An 18,040-nucleotide genomic window follows, 5' to 3' on the forward strand; every position below is an offset into this window, starting at 1 on the left:
TTTCAGAGTCCATCGTCTCTCATGGTTCGTCTACCCCTCCAATTTCCCCCGCTTCATTCTTCCCCTCCTGCTACCTTCTTCTTCTTTTTTTTTTCTTAACATATATTGCATTATTTGTTTCAGAGGTACAGATCTGAGATTCAACAGTCTTGCACAATTCACAGCGCTTACCAGAGCACATACCCTCCCCAGTGTCTATCACCCAGTTTAAATGTTTACTTTTGTGCAGAAAAATGGTTGTTTTTTCCCAATGGAGAAGTAAACTGGCAACAGAATTTTGACAAGAAGATTTGTGTGATTCCAATTATAATTTAGGTCCCAAAGTAATAAATGTATTGGTCGTAACCTCCTGCTTGTGTGAGCCCCTTAGAATTCCTTCCAGTGGAATTCTTGATGAGGTCATCCCTTTGCAAACATCATTTCACCAGCATGTTGTATTGGGATACCTTGGGCTTTATTCAGGTAGTTTCAGATTTAGACAGGACCATGCTGATGAGAGGGGAGAGAAAGGGTGTGCTACACTTAGAATTGCCAAGGCTTAAACAGACTAGAACTTTGTCTTTCGGGGTTGATTAATTTAATGTATTACAAATCAATGGAGTTGCATCCATTCACCCCAGTGGAATCCCAAACAATTCCCAGACAGGCAAAATGCCCAACATGTCTTTGAGACCAGACATGTATGTTACTTGACAGCTGTTTATGTCGTCTGACATAAGGGGGAGATCTTTTGGCTTTGCAATTTGGCAATGACATATACTCTTTGGCCAGCAGAGCAGATCTATTGGGGATTAAGATGAAAGGTAGAAAGAGTGAAAGGTAGATCATAGGAAGCAATCACAGGGTGATGATAAATCAGAGCAGGAAATGCTTATTTAGATAAATGAGACACATTAATGGCTCAAATGTCATTTGTGGGAATCCCCATCCAAAAAGGATTTTAAACTCTAAAATAGATTGAGATAAAAGCACAGGTAAGTTTAAAAAAAAAATGCATGGTCACATAATTACAGTCCCAAACCTCTTATTTAAAAAAAAATTAGTGGGTGCCTGGGTGGCTCAGTTGGTTAAGCGACTGCCTTCGGCTCAGGTCATGATCCCGGAGTCCGGGGATCGAGTCCCACATCGGGCTCCCTGTTCGGCGGGGAGTCTGCTTCTCCCTCTAACCCTACCCCCTCTTGCGCTCTCTCTCTCACTCTCTCTCTCAAATAAATAAATAAAAAAAAATCTTTAAAAAAAAATAAAATAAAAAATAAAAAAATTGGTAAGAAGGAGGACATTAATTAAAACCAAAATGAATGCTATAGGAAAGCTCAAGACATCCCTGAGTTTCAGTTTCCTATCTATAAAAATCACAGTAAAAATACTTGCCAGTTTGAACTGTGATCTCTGAGATTTTTTCCAAATGAGTTTTTATGATTCTAAGCAAGACTTATTTATTGTAAGTTCAAGGTGTCACATTTAGCAGGAGTATACGAATTTTAATAAGTAATGAAGAGGCTTCAGTACCTAAAGGGATGAATCTCTAAGGGTGAACTAACATGCAATCTGACAGACCCATATGTGTGTGGTGGGGGGAAGTCTTCCCAAAACCCTTAAATCATACTACCATTTTCCAAAGCAAATTCTAATGAATTCACAAGCTTAGATGAACATAAGAATCTGGGGAGCTTTAAACAACCATGATGTCCAGGCACATCTCAGATCAATTAAATCTCTGGTGATGGGACATGCACTTGAATATTTTTTAGAGCTCCTGAGGGGATTCCATTGTGAGTTATGATGAGTACCACTGCCTCATGCCTTCCGGTTGTGGAGGACAAAACTGAGACCCTCATCAGCTAAATGATTGAGTTTAGCTCAAGGAGTCTGTGATGAAGCCAAGACAAAAGACTTGGTCTCCCATCTGTTCATCCTGTTACTTCCACTCACCCCATCTTTCTGTCTCTCCTTGCTTCATATGGTCACCTCTCACTGGCCCGCCTGTGCTCTTAATTTCAGATCCCCCATTCGGCACCTATACATACTGTGTAACAAAGCTGTGAGCAGCCTCTCCCAGGGTAATTTTTGCATATCCCTTTCCTTTTTATAGGCGTTACTTTCCTAGGCTTGCCAGTTTACAGGTGGCCCAAGTTCTTTCATCTTATTGATAAGAGAATTGAAGACCAGAGAAGTGACTAGACTACAATCATTTAATCCAGCAAAGAGCAGAGTCCAGAACTGAAATTGCCTAAGTTCTTTCCAGTGCTCCAAGACTCCACCCTTGATGATGGGAGTGTCTTGAAGGAAATATTGGTACCCTTCATCAAAAAGCTAACACATTTGTCCCAAGAGTAGAGAAGCTGAACAAGGACCAGGCAGGGGCTGCATTTACAGCAACCATCTTTTTCAGTCAGAGGAGACCCCAAGATGTGGCTACAGCTCAACACATCTGCTTGTATACTGGCTCAGCTGGTGAGGGGGAGCAACTCAGCCCACAGTTTCTTCTGCGTGGGTTTCAGCTCAACCTTCCAGGCTCTGGTTTGTCCTCGCTTTCCCTTGTGTCTATTCTCCCTTCTTAACCCTTCTTCTGGGTTTCAGATTCCAACATGAGACACAGAAACAAGAAACAATAGCATCAAATAGACTATGTAACTGGCTCTGGCAATTGCATGAAGTCAAATCCCTGTAACAAGTGCCTTTAAACACACACACACACACACACACACACACACACACACACACACGGCCCTGTGGTTATTGGATTTGCATTTTCCAGTTTACTCAAATCTAACAATACTCCAACTTTCCAATAACCTTTTTCTGATACTCTTTTGACCATTTTTCCGATTTGCCATGTCTTTGATTTCCATGATTTTTCCATCAAGGAAAAAGGATGTTTATTGCTAATGTTCTCATTTGTGCTGCTGTTTATTCTTTAACTTTAAAGTTTAGAATGCAATAATTCTTATATCTCTTCTTATCTATATAATGATTAAGAGAGTTAGGAATGTAGTAGAACCTCACTTAATAACTTGAAATTAATAGATCCTTAATGAAGGTCCACTGTTTATATGTTACTATGCTTTTTAAGTTGGAAAAAGGCTGGCAACTTGCCTTCTTGCATATGCTTTAAACAAAGAAATAGCATTAACAGAGCAACTTTATTTCTCTATTTCGGTCATCTTCTTAACACCCAGAGACCTGGCTGATAATTTTGTTAACTAGTTGTAGAAAGACAACTACCACATATCCACACTGCAAACTCTTAAGCACAGTATTTTTGAAAAGGAATACTTTATACCCAATGACTGAATATTAGAGAATAGTTCTCTTTGAATAATTATTTTAGTTTTCTATTTTTAGAGCAATATCAGTTATCAGTTTTCAAAAAATGCACATTATGGTAATACATTATACAGCATACCTCAGTTAGCCTTGTTTTTGAAGTCTAAGGTGATAGACTTGATTTTAAAAGTCAAAGCCTGCAAACGATTGTCTCTTTACATTTATAATCAGTGTTTGCAAATGCCAATAATTGTTCTGTGTATATTTTTAAATAAGGAAATTATATGTTACAACTCATCTATCGTAAAAAGAAGTATGCAAAATTTAAAAACTTGACACTTGAAAAACAAAATAACTTCCCCTTTAAAGACACAAAATTTTTTATTTCAGTATAAATATATATATGATTAAATAAATGCAGCCTCATTTTTTATTAATTTTATTTTGTTATGTTAGTCACCATACATTACATCATTAGTTTTTGATGTAGTGTTCCATGATTCATTGTTTGCGTATAACACCCAGTGCTCCATGCAATACATGCCCTCTTTAATACCCATCACCAGGCTAACCCATCCCCCCACCCCCCTCCCCTCTAGAACTCTCAGTTTGTTTCTCAGAGTCCATATAGTCTCTCATGGTTTGTCTCCTCCTCTGATTTCCGCCCCCTTCATTTTTCCCTTCCTACTATCTTCTTTTTTTTTTTTTAACATATAATGTATTATTTGTTTCAGGGGTACAGGTCTGTGACTCATCAGTCTTACACAATTCACAGCGCTCACCATAGCACACACCCTCCCCAATGTCCATCACCCAGCCCCACCATCCCTCCCACCCCCCACCACTCCATCAATCCTCAGTTTGTTTCCTGAGATTGAGAGTCTTTTATGGTTTGTCTCCCTCTCTGGTTTCATCTTGTTTCATTTTTCCTTCCTTTCCCCTATGATCCTCTGTCTTGTTTCTCAAATTCCTCATATCAGTGAGATCATATGATACCTGTCTTTCTCTGACTTATTTTGCTTAACCCTCTAGTTCCATCCACATCATTGCAAATGGCAAGATTTTGGTTTTTTGATGGTTGCATAATATTCCATTGTATATATATATACACCACATCTTCTTTATCCATTCGTCTGTTGATGGACATCTTGGCTCTTTCCATAGTTTGGCTATTGTGGACATTGCTGCTATAAACATCGGGGTGCACGTATCCCTTTGGATCACTACATTTGTATCTCTGGGGTAAATACCCAGTAGGGCAATTGCTGGGTCATAGGGTAGCTCTATTTTCAACTTTTTGAGGAACCTCCATACTATTTTCCAGAGTGCCTGCACCAGCTTGCATTCCCACCAACAGTGTAGGAGGATTCCCCTTTCTCCGCATCCCCGCCAACATCTGTAGTTTCCTGACTTATTAATTTTAGCCATTCTGACTGATGTAAGGAGGTATCTCATTGAGGTTTTGATTTGGATTTCCCTGATGCCGAGTGATGTTGAGCACTTTTTCATGTGCCTGTTGGCCATTTGGATGTCTTCTTTGCAGAAATGTCTGTTCATATCTTCTGCCCATTTCTTGATTGGATCATTTGTTCTTTGGGTGTTGAGTTTGATAAGTTCTTTATAGATTTTGGATACTAGCCCTTTATCTGATATGTCATTTGCAAATATCTTTTCCCAGTTTGTCAGTTGTCTTTTGGTTTTGTTGACTGTTTCCTTTGCTGTGCAAAAGCTTTTTATCTTGATTAAGTCCCAATCATTCATTTTTGGCTTTGCTTCCCTTGCCTTTGGCGATGTGTCTAGGAAGAAGTTGCTGCAGCTGAGGTCGAAGAGGTTGCTGCCTGTGTTCGCCTCAAGGATTTTGATGGATTCCTATCTCACATTTAGGTCTTTCATCCATTTTGAGTCTATTTTTGTGTGTGGTGTAAGGAAACGGTCCAGTTTCATTCTTCTGCATGCGGCTGTCCAATTTTCCCAACACCATTTGTTGAAGAGACTGTCTTTTTTCCATTGGACATTCTTTCCTGCTTTGTCAAAGATGAGTTGACCATAGAGGTGAGGGTCCATTTCTGGGCTCTCTATTCTGTTCCATTGATCTATGTGTCTGTTTTTGTGCCAGTACCATACTGTCTTGATGATTACAGCTTTGTAGTAGAGCTTGAATTCCAGAATTGTGATGCCACCAGCTTTGCTTTTTTTTTTTCAACATTCCTCTGGCTATTCAGGGTCTTTTCTGGTTCCATACAAATTTTAGGATTATTTGTTCCATTTCTTTGAAAAAAGTTGATGGTATTTTGATAAGGATAATGCAGCCTCATTCTATATGTAAAGTTTTATAATCTGTACAATTTTATTTAAAGGTATAAAAATGTTACATTAAAGCATGATTTTTAATACCCACATAATATTGTAATATAATATAATATTATTCCATGAATATAATCAGTTTACTTAATCTCCTATTGTAGGAATGATGACAAGTAATGGTTCAGCAAAGGCTCCTTGTTTATCAGTCTCTTTTCCCATGATTTTTATAATCATCTCAGGATAAAAATTTTAAAGTGAAGGTACTTAAAATAAATGTGCATTTAAAAACTTTTGATACATATTTTCTGCTTTTTCTTAGAAAGGGTATACCAATTATATTTTCATCAATAATCTATCTTCCTTTTTTATTTTGCCAAGTGGATAAGCCCAAATTTTACACTATTATTATTTTAATTTGCATTTCTTCAAACCTACAGTTTCAAGGACAATAAATATTTTTATACTTTGAGATAACTTGTGCTTTAGGGAAAGATGCAATAGTTTTCATTAAACTTTATCAGTTTTCTTTTATATACAACAAATAAATAGTGAGAGCACACATTATTTTCAGAAGAATAAAAAAGAGCTAACTTTTAAATGAAATGAAGCCCAGGGAAGTAGGAAAATAGCAGAACACTTATGCTTCCCACATCCAAAATTATGGTGGACAGGAGGAGTGAGATTTGCCTAAAATGGGGATTAAGTTGCTCTGGATGTCAAATGGAGAGTAAGACTGTGCTAACAGCTTTGGCTGGAACCCTGCAAGTGTTAGATGTTATAATTGACAAGGCACCAAGCCAAACATTATACATCCAAGACTGATAAAGGATGTTACAGTAGAAACTGGAGAAGTCAGTCGATATTTTCACAACTTTGTTGAGCCCAAAATGAGATCCCTGAAGACAAAGATGATGATTAACATAACCCCATTATGATAAAAAGGGGGAAGGGCTGGTGAATTACTCAGAAATTATACATCAGTCTATTCTAATCTCATTGGGTGAGAAACTGTACAAGCCTTTTGAGAGATCCAATAGAACTATACTTAGCAAGCCCATGGTTTGATGGAGACCAGCCCCATGCTCTCATTCCTTGGCTCATCAGAATTCTTTGAGGATATCATTACTTTGAAGGTGCTAAACTGTTTTCAGAAAAGAGGAAGCACAGAGTGTGTGTTCTTATTGCTTTGAGTGGAACTCAACTTGTTTGTGTGGGTTTGGAGCTGATACCGTCTACTGAGAGGACATTTCATTTGTAATCATATACAAGCTGTGAAGGAATTGAGTTCTTCAGAAGTGGTTTGTATGAGGAAATTCTTTTTGACTCTCTAAAATTCCGGTGAGAAAAATCTCCCAACCAAGAGAATTGCCCATCTATAAAAAAAAAGTCTTGAGAACATGGCAGTTTTGAGAAGAGTGGGCTAATTTAACAGATGGGTAAGGTGGTTTGTGGGCAGTCTAAACCTACAGCTTCTCCAATATCTCTGGGGACTGCTGAGAGGCAGAATAGCCTGAAGATTTGATTATTGCCCAAAGTTCAAAGCGGGGGGAAGAAAACACAAGAGAGGGGAGGATTTAAATAGCAGAAGAGAGACAACATATAACCAATAACTCTCATAGGAAGGTTTCCAAGGTCAGTGCTCGCCTACCCACTCTTCAGTCTCAGTTTGAGACTTTGTTACATCTGAGGTCCCCTGGGCACACAAAATTGGGCAGAAAATTTGAGTCAATTAGTTGCTTGACATTTCTTTTCTGACATTCAAGGAAATAGCCAGACAAAAACCTATCATTTACTGCTTTAAATCTGGCTAGAAAAAAAAGAGCATAACACATGTAATTAACTCTCAAGTATGCAAGTCAACAGAATGAAGACTTTTTATGTAAAAGAAAAGAGTGTTGATAATCTGCAGATAGTGGGTGCACCCTGCTGTTCTATGGACCTAGGGTTGGCCAATCTAGCAGCTCTCTCAGAAACAAACAAAACAAAACACTTTTTAAAGATTGAAGTCACTATCGTTATCTGGGAATCGATCTGGATTGCATCTATTGTAGATTTGCTGTCCCGGTTTAGATGTAATTTCCCGTAATCCAAACCTAGGAGTTGTGAAACTGAATAGGTATAAAACATTTACAAGTCCTTTGAATAATCCATCCTGCCTGGGAAACTGTTTCCTGTCTTTGGTTGCATCTCTGAAACATTGATCAGGGCATCCTTGGACAGAATGCACCGCCCTGGCTTAATGGGCACAGGGTAGACAAGACCCTGAGTTGCACCTACTTGTCCAGATGGCTACCCCAAATTATATTTATTTTCAGAAACTAGGGATAATATGGTTCCATTTTATTGAGCCACAATCCCACTTGTGGGAGATCATTGAGATCAAATGTACTGGCCTAGAACAAGCTTTGGCAAGCCTCTGGGAAGAACATGTCTTTTCTTTCCTAGCTCAGTGTGTTTTCAAGATAATTCCTTAGTTCAAGTAGGGTCATCCAACCATAACTCCTCAAGGTAGTTCCTTTTAATAACCCAAACTTACCTTTTATCTGGATACGCCCAGCTCTGAGTTCCTCAGGTAGTTTAAATATTTTATAATGGGTAAAATCAAGAAATTATGGTCACTGTGCTCAATTTTATATCAGCACCCTTTGTGAGAGTGTCATAATAATCAGGAGGTGCCATACTAGGTGAGAAATGGGAGAAGAGGACTTCTCAGGATTGCTATACTCCCCAGTAAATCAATAATGAAAGACCTTAGGGTCAATTCAGAAGCAGAAAAGCACAGTTCCACAAATAGAAATGTTTCTACAATTAGGCAAATCATGTTTAATTACCACAAATATCCTTCACCATCTCAGCATGGAGAATTGGTTTTCCTATCTTCATACTCTCACATGTCATCTCTTCCCATGCTATGTCTTAAACTAAACATTTTCTCATTAGATTGCCATGTGTTTCTTACGACATGACTGAATTATAACCAATTTGAGGGCAAGCACAAGTTCTCAGAGAGCCTGCAACAGTGTTCTGCAAATGGCAAACTTTCATTGAAAGATTTTTGCTATCTCCCTGTTACGCTTTTATGGATATCGAATGGCTCATCCTACTCTGGCACACATTTGAATATTTTCCATTCTAAACACATTTTCCATCCCAAACACCAGTTACACCACTTGATCTCCTAACAATAAGGACTTCATTTCTTTAAGTTTGGAAGTTTCTTAATCTTTAACCATGTCCCTTTAAAAACGCAAATACACCTGGACAGAGTGAACGCAAGGTTCCCTCCTATGGCAATGTGCCTGCTCTCTCAAGGTATCTCTCTTTTTCAAGTCCTTGCTTTCTAGGACCTTCTTTATCTACTATCTGGAGAAAGGATGCAGAAGATGATATGGATATTTTATTTTCCCTTGCATGGGACTTAAATTTTGTTGCCAGTTTGTATGAGTCTATTAAGTCAAAGAATTAATCCTAACTCTTCTTGAAATTTTTGACTTGTAACTTTGATAGAGGCAAGTACCTGTTGCTTAAAAACCAAATTCTACTTGGCCTTGTCTAAGTCCAGAGTCAGTTCACTTAGGCCCAGGGTTGCTTATTTGCATAGCTAGTTTAAATAGTGAGTAGCCGAACCTTTCTTTCCCTAAAGGCTTCACCACTTGAACAACCATGGTGTTCTTTTTTGGTATTTGGGGGTGGGGGGAGAAGCATTAATTTTTATGAAACCCAGGAAGAACAAAAGATTAGACAAAGTGGTTATGGTCTGTGTCCCCCTGTTATGTATAAATATTCAGTCTTTGAAAGACAATAGAAAATTTCACAATTTTAAAAAATTTCACTCCAACTGCCTTAACCCACAAGGGAAATGTCAGGATTGCAACAGATGAAGAGACCTGTTTTTAATTGAGAAAGCCCTGCCCTACTCACCAGCCATGCTGTCTGTGGATTAAGCCTTTTGAAGTTTGGGGAAATTCACTCCCTTGCTCCTCTCTTCTTTATGAAGTCTTTAAATGTCCTCCGCTCCTTTCTGGCTCTTTCAAGAATAATTAGTACCCTCATCAATTTCCCTGCCCTTGCCCGTTTGACAAACAAGTGCCACGTGAGTGAAATGTTTGCATTCTTCCCGAGCAGAATGTGGGGGCAGTTTCTAATTCGATAGATTTCACAGCAGTGAAGCTCCCACGAGAGTCATAAATGAAGTTGTGGTAACTCAAGCAGTTTTTTGACGACCAGCAGTGTTGTGTTACATCTTTGAATTGGCCTTTCATTTCAGTGATTAACAGGTGTGGTGCAGGAAGCCTTTGGTTTCAGCTCCACTTAATTCAACAGCCTGCTTCTGCTTTGCTACTAGGTCTAAGAAACAGTCTCAGGCTTCCAGAAGAGTGACTAGGCTTCTGTATTTAGATTATTTCAGGAATAATTTAGGTGGGAAAATCAACACATAGAACCAAGGAGGTGCAATTTCCTGACCCTTTCTTTTCGCAATTGTGTAAGTAGAATAACTTCTTTCCAGCTATGTGTCTAAACTAAAAAATCTTTTTCTATCAGAACTGCATAATAAATTATGCTTGTTAATCAATAAGACCATTGTGAATCATCAGCCTAAGGATGAGCCATTTTCCTGGATTTCTTCCCCTTTTTTCTCCAAGTGCCTACACTTGGGCAGTATCATTCCAGATACTTCCTATTTTGAATGATGATCAGAAAGGAATGTGGAAGGATGTAACAATAATAATTCACGTTACTGTTTGTAACAGTTGGTTGGGGAAGGGGGGTTAACAGAGTTTGTGAGGGGATAAGACAACTCCAGAGGTTTTCCCAATTGCATTGATGTCTCTCATCAGCATGTGGGAAGGATCTCCTGTGTGTGGAGTATTTCAGTTGGCCCTGGGTGAAATACCCAGGAAAAACCACATTGCTTTTGCCTTTTTAAGAATGACACATGAAAGAAAGAGTAGTACAAACAACTAAATGGTTCGGGAAATTACAAATAAAGGGAATGGGATTTTGGAGCTGAAACTGTCAGGAAAGGTTTTTTGACTTTGAAGAAAGTGAAAGGAAAGTCACTGAAGGCAAGGGCACAGAAGCAAGAAGGATCAAGGATGTACAACAAACATGGAAGGCTGGGTCAGCTGCACATGCTGAAAAGTAGGACATCATTCAGTGGCTCTGCAACCAGTTATTCTCCGGTTAGGAATAATGGAATGTGTAGGGAGAGAGAAACTCTAGTTTTTTAACCAGAGGCCTGATGCAGAGAAGGCTTTTGTGTCTATCATTACTGCAATCTGGTTTACACTAGATGGTTCGTATCAGTTTCAGCTCGTTTATGAAAGAACAATTTGAGAAACACGATCAAGCATTAATAAGAATATGAATAATCAAGAAAGTGCTGAAAATACACTAACTTTGGTTGGTTATCCTGGAATTGACATTAATTAAAATAGATTGAAATTAATGAACTAGCTTGAGTTCTAAGTAACTTTGAATATTATTTCCAAAGTCACTCCAGCCATCCATGTTTCCAAATGATTCACTTTAAATAATTATGAGGCAAAATTATTACCCGAGATGTGATCGAATCCAGACATTTAAGACAGGAAAACTACAGAACAGGTTATTAACATATTCCTTATCGTGACACTTAAGACCCTGGAAAAATAAGGACTTCTTATTCACAAGTTTATGGATTTCACTGGAACCAAGGATGACCTTGTAATCCCTTCAGTCAGTCTTCAGGGACATCTCACTGACAATGTAAGTGTTTGAAAGGAGAGTTGTCATTGTAAGATCTGGACTTAAAGTTGGGATTTATGATCAGTACAATATTCATGATATGCACTGCAGTGTGAATTAGGCTTTGATAAAGTTTGACATTCACTGGAGGATATTTTAAAGTCAAAACTTGGCTTTAGTTTTAGTCAATGGTTTCTTCGTTATCTAAAACAGAAGAAAGCATTTATCAAGGCATCAATCAAAGTTTCAGATGTCTCAGAATGTAAAATTATTTAAGGGGACTCAGGGGAGCTGTTGCAAAATGTCTACTTAAAATGACTTCAATGTTATTGTTAATTTTAATGTGAATACTAAAGTTATCTGATTATAGCAACTTTGTGTTATACTTACACAAGAACAAATTCATGACCCTGCTTTCAAGCTGAGTTTAAACCACAGAGAGACTCCAAAGTATAAATAAAACATTGTAATCAATACCACCCTTTTTGACAAAACTCTGGGAAATAAATTAGAAATTCCAGTCTTCTAAGATGAAACATAAACTAACAAGATCTTCTAAATGTAGTTTACATGGTGTCTTTTGGCTGCATCTTCAGTGTTGTTTTCAAAACATAGAAATTATTAACTATAGCATTTTGAATTGAGAACACTGAATACTTTGGAACCCCTAGGAATACTTCCATGGGCTACTACCTTTTATGCATTACTTTCATGTTGATTCATTCATTTTACAAATATTTATTTAGTACCTATTATGCATCAAAGACCATGATAGATGCTAGAACACAAAAAGAAATGGAAGGGAAAGCTAATTTTGCAATTATCCATTCTCCCATTATCTCAAGGCATTCCTTCCAAGTTTTTAGAGTATTTGGCCCGTGATATTTTTTGTTTGTTTTCCCACATAATCTAAAGAAAATTTCAGTTAAATGTATGGATGATTAATCTAGGTTGATTATTAGTGGAAAGTTAGAAATAATCAATATATCTCCCTATCCTTTTAAGATTGGTGTTGCAAGTAGGATGCTTTAGTGAATTCTTGATCTTTGAAGGATAAAGGTCCTAAAATAGTTTCTAACTCAAGAAAAAGATTGTACCAGGTCTCAGGAGGTCAGAAAAGAAAGTATAGAGCTAATAAAGAGAATGAAGGGGCTGAAGGTAAGCTAATGTTTATCTTGATTCCAGGAGTCAAAAGGAAGAAGACAAAGAATGCAAATCAAATAAGGATACGCCTGTGGCCAGCTTTGAAGCTACTCATCTTTTAAGAGTTTATAAAATCCTATAGAGAAATGGTGCGAGCATGTGTGTGAATTAATCATGTTAGAATCTTTGTCAGCCACATTGTATGTGGACATAAAAACCAATCCAGATTAAATGGACAAAGGAAAAGGGAGGCCAGTATTGCCATAATTCCTCCATATGGTTAGCAAGGCATGGATTTCACCTTTTATGACAAAAGTGGATATGTTGTAAATATTATCAACAAAATATGGAAGACAAAAATGAACTAACAGAAATACTCAGAATGACCCCGTGATGGCTGCATATGAAAACTGCAGAGGTGTGAGGCTCATACTACAAATAAAGACAAGCAAGATAGGAATGTGGCCTTGGGGGAAATAGCAAGTGTTAAGTTTATCCGTATGATGATAGGCTTTTAGGTTGTGAAACATGTGGGCAAAACATCTGAAAGCTTAAAGTGCAGGTCTGGACAGGAGGAGTAGTAAGGCTGGCTTAGACAGGTAGATCTGGGAATGATCTGCAAAATGATGCTGTTGGAGCTGGGAGAGTATAGGAGTCTGCCAGGGAGAGGGAGGTCTGGGCGCCACGTAATCCAGGAGCAGAGCCAAGTTGGAGCTGGTCCCAGACACAGATAGAGGAAGGCTCAGGTAGGAGTGTAGAGGGTACTTCACTGGCGTCTGGAGTTTCAAGATTCTCTATCTGTACTAATCCTGCCTCTCTCTATGGGTTAGAGGGTTTGTAATTCAGAAGCTGAAAACTAGCAAAGTAAAAAAACAAAAACAAAAACAAAACCTAAAAGCAAAAAGAAGAAAAATGCTTGCAAAAACGGAGATAAGCAAACACAATGGTGATGTTGCCATAGAGCAAACATGATGAGGATGGGCAAATAGATTGTCCACCACATACATTTAGGTGACTTTACTTTTTTTTTTAATTTATTTTCAGTAAGGTGCTTACAGCACCTTACTGTGCCACTTGAAATGTGTGTTTGATTCGGGTTTTAGTTGTACTTGTTTTCGTTGACGTTATGGATTGATATTATGGATCAGTACTTGAGAATCTAATTCCTCCACTCTGTGCAGAGCACCTTGCCGATTTCCTGGTAGCACGGAAGATTACTTTGAGGAGTTGGCGGTCTGGCTGAGAAGCGAAGGCGGAAAAAGAAACACTGAGCAGGGGTCAGAGGACTGCATAGTTGAGGACTAAACTGTGAGTTACAAGTCAATTACAGTTCCAGAGCCGCACAATTGGCAGGATCAGCACAGGCTAGAGAAATACAGGGAGGGTCCAAGGAAGAGGAATCTGAGCCGGCACTTGAAAGGTGGGTAGGACAGGAAAGGAGAAAGGCATTATTGGTACGAAAAATGGCATGAAGATGGGACCAAAAATGGCATATTTGTGGTTTGGTAAGAGAACCAGGCTTTCAAACATAAACAAGGTATGTTTAAAAGTTATGGGAACAAACGTTATCTGGATGAAGGAGAACCTGGAGAGCCGGGATGAGGGGTCCAGATTGTAAGGTACATGTAGGCGACGTGCCTTTACACTCAGAGGGTGAAGTCAGATTGAGGCTGCCAAGGTGCCTGATTTATAGGACCAGTGGAGCCCAGAAGAGGTGAAAGGGGGGCAGGGACACTCACACCGCAGCTAATGAAGAACCCGCTATGCCCAAACTCCGTTCACTGCGGTGGAAATGTTCCTCCGCACCGGCAGCTAACAGCTGCTCCCAGCGCTGACCACCAGCCTGTACCTCTTCCTACCCGCGAGAGGCTGTTGGCTGCACTTCTAACACTCAGTCAGACCAAAGCCTTATGCTTAAGGCTTGGCAACTGTGAAAGCTAGAAATGTAGCTCTTAGCACAGAAAGCTGGACGGAGTAAATGGCAAAAAATGGACAATGTGGATTCTTATTTCCCTGAAACCCGCATACCCCAATTTCTCCACCCCGCCTTGGATTTTCTTTCCACAATTTAAATGCTTTTATGTTCTTTACTTTTTAAAACCACTTCTGGCTATGATCAGCAGTGGTGGTTTACCAGGGTGACCCCCTGAGCTGCAGCAGCTCATCACCTGGGAACCTGTCAGAAAGGTACTCTTTGTACCCCACCCCAGGCCTGCTGAATCAGAAGTTCCGTAAGTGGGGCCCAGCCATCTGTGTTTTAAAGAGTCAGCCAGGTGGTTCTCATGCGTGATGAACTAGAGCACCACTCACCTGCAGGTTGCAGTGATGACTCCTCAGACTATCACCTGAGGCCCTTTAAGGTCTATCCCTCACCTACTTCTCCAGCCACGCTCAGCCCTGGCCTACAAGCCAACCCCGACATTGAGCCCAAGTGTATTGCAGACACACGCACAATTTTCAGTCTCCTAACCACACCAAACTCTTTCATAAATGCTGGTGATCACGTCCCTCGGTGTGATAAACCCCTACCTTTCAAGTCCACCCTCAACATCCCCTGGCTGTGGCCAGCAGGTACTCTCTCCTATAGTCCCAAAGCCCTGGGCTTACCCTGCTAATAGAATAATCATCACAATGAACTGAATGCTCCGTTTATGTGTCTGTCTAGGTTAAGGACAGAATCTTCTTGCATTCAACTCTGCATATTTACCATGTTGGAGAGTCAGGACGCTGAGCTACCACTCCCAGTTCTGCTGACCAACTGGTGTCCTCGGGCACGTGGCTTGGCCCTCTGCTGTCCTGCCCCAATTATTTCTGCATCTGTATTAAATAAGGGGGCAGATTAAATCATCTCCAGGAGGTTTAACATTAGAAATCTGCATTTCTAACCAGCACTCGGGTGATTGGTATGCCCTCCGAAGTTTGAGAACCACTACTGATGACCTCCCTACCTATAAACATTAAGAAACCTTCAGCTAGGGTGCCTGGGTGGCTCAGTCTTTAAGCGTCTGCCTTCGGCTCAGGTCGATCCCAAGGTCCTGGGATCGAGCCCCGCATCGGGCTCCCTGCTTGGCGGGAAGCCTGCTTCTCCCTCTCCCACTCCCCCTGCTTGTGTTCCCTCTCTCGCTGTGTCTCTCTCTGTCAAATAAATAAATAAAAAAATCTTTAAAAAAAGAAGCCTCCAGCTAGGTATTTAGGAAAATTTTATCTTCCTTTACTGTTGCCCCTAAATTCCTTTGGGATCAGCACACTGTAGAGTAAGCTAGCCCAGGGTGTCCCCCCGGCAGTCAGCTGAGAACTCACCGGTTCGAAATGTCTCCTCTTTTGGTCTTTGGAGGCCTAGCAGAGAGCTTAGCTGGAAGCTCCTTAAAGTGATCGGTAACTTGGAGAAGCGGCTGAAGTAAGGCCTGGGCAGGAAGCGAGAAATTAAAAAAATAATAATAAATATATTGGACACATTTCTGTTTGACTAAAATTAAATAAATGATTTCATAAATCAATAATCATATCTTCAAATAATCAAATCAGTTCCCAATTAAAGATAAAAGGGCAGAGGCTCTCCAGCCCCAAGAGCTCACGAGCCGGTCCCGGGCTACAGTTTTTGCAAAGCCGTAAACAGCCAGGCATGTTTACATATGGGCTCTCAGCGTGTTCTTTTCCTTATCAGCAGTGTCTGCCTCAGTGGCCGAGACAGACCACCCACAGTAACTCGAAGCTGCAGTTTGCTACCAGCAATGATTTGGTTAACCTTTGATGAAACATAGGAATGTAAAGCACGGAAAGGTCTGGAGCCCCACGCAACCCTTTGACACGGCACTGTCTGTCATTAATGATCATCCGCCATTAGAGGTTTGGCTTTGAAAATGAAATGAGACAACTCGTCTTCAGCCCCTAACCCTGCTCTACTTGCCAACTGAGCCCTGCTGTGTTTGGAGACTTCCTGATTTACTGCTTCGCCTTTTAACTATGTTCAGGCGAATGGGAGTTGTTGGGGGGGGCAGGGTAAAAGAGCCCAGGGATCAAGTGAGTACAAACAAGGCATCTCAACTAGCATCAAGGGAAGCGACTTTCTGCTCTGAGAAGTCACCGGGTCAAAAGAGCTTTATTCCCACAGTTGATTTAATCTTCCTCTTTTTTTTTTTCTTTTTTCTTTTTCAAGCTAGGTGTAAGAATTTCCTTGCTGGGACATCATGCAAGAAATATTCAGTATCCTTTTTCACTTCCTTTTAAAAACAACAGCAATAATGTTAGAGTTCCCTGGGGTCCCTCCTCTGTCTCAAAGGTTCTTTTCCTTTTAACAATATATCAGTGTATCCGAAGGCTCCACATCTCATTCCGCATATAGTGTGGTGTTCAGAGCAGGGTAAGATATATGTGTAAATGCTTGCTGAATGAACGAATGACCGCATCTGCCTCTTAGTTCAGTAGCTGTGGCTTGCACATAAAAGCAAGTTTTAGACAACAGTAAAATTACAGGCAGTTGACCCAGACCTCTTCCTGTTAACAGCTGACTTGTTATTCTTAGGTTCACTTTTTTTTGGCTCTTGAGTCTATGGCTATCCTTCCTGGCTCCCCTCCACCCACCACAGCTTTTTGGCTAATTGGACTTGGGAATCTCTCTCAGCCCTTGGTTTGGTGGACTCCTAGGATTTCAATGTCAGGAGATTCCTACCTTCCGTCTCCACCTTGTGGAACCCTTCAGGGAGGCCTACAATTCAACTCCTCCCTTCCCTGAGACAGGAGAGGTCTGGGCATCGTTTTCCATCTACCTAGGTGAGAAGGGCTAGAACAAACTGTATTTTCTTAGGATCCTTCTCATATACAGAGATGGCTTAGCATAATTCAAATCATTTTTATTCCGCTCACCAATGTGATTACATCTATCACTGCCACACAAAGACTTTTCAAGTGTAATAACCTCCGTAAATTTGTTCCAGGTAAAGCGATAGGGCATTCCCACCGTAGCTATCATGTCAGCATTACTCTGGGAATTAGGAGGCTATTACAGATTAAAGCAGCCAACCACCGTACTGAGAAATTTTATTTTATTTATCAACAGACATACCATTTTCCGTGAAACCGACACTGTCTTATGTACTTCATAAGTATTAATTTATTTTACTTTCAAAACAACAGAAGAGGTAGGTACTATTCTTAGCTCTATTTCAAAATGAGGAAAGTGAGACACGGGGAGCTAAGTGACTTACCCAAGGTCACTCAGGTAGTGAATGGCAGAGTTAGGATTTGAATCCAGCCAACTCCAGCTACAAGACCTGTGCTCAGAGCCATTTTACTGTGTAGACTGACCTCCTACCCCCGTCTGGTATTTCTCAAAGAAACTTAAGTTAATGATACCATTAAATTATCATTTATCATAAAATAGGATACATAGTTTTATTAATAATAATAAGAGGAAAAAAGAATCTCTCCTATTATTTGAGGGTATGGTCCATGTTCTGGTATGTATTATACCAGACAGTTTTGATATTCATGTTAAAATGAGATTACTGATATTCTTACTATAATACATAAGCACTATAACATCAGTATTTCTTTTTTATTTTATATATAAAAATATATCTAACATAAAATTTACCATTTT

The 18,040-nt window shown here is 39.8% G+C and overlaps 1 long non-coding RNA gene across 1 annotated transcript in view; it reads right to left on the minus strand.

Moving 5' to 3' along the window:
- LOC145721151 (uncharacterized) overlaps positions 1 to 16,770 on the minus strand; it is a 23,849-nt gene extending 7,079 nt beyond the window's left edge. The window contains exons 1-2 of the long non-coding RNA XR_014144616.1: positions 15,742 to 16,770; positions 15,149 to 15,258 (exon numbers count right to left, since the gene is read on the minus strand). This is a non-coding gene — a long non-coding RNA (uncharacterized LOC145721151). The remainder of the gene's footprint in view (positions 1 to 15,148; positions 15,259 to 15,741) is intronic.
- Positions 16,771 to 18,040: the final 1,270 nt, after the last annotated feature.

This window comes from Leptonychotes weddellii, chromosome 4 (genome assembly GCF_054177405.1).
Source record: "Leptonychotes weddellii isolate Sample4059 chromosome 4, ASM5417740v2, whole genome shotgun sequence".
Lineage (NCBI taxonomy): Eukaryota > Metazoa > Chordata > Mammalia > Carnivora > Phocidae > Leptonychotes > Leptonychotes weddellii.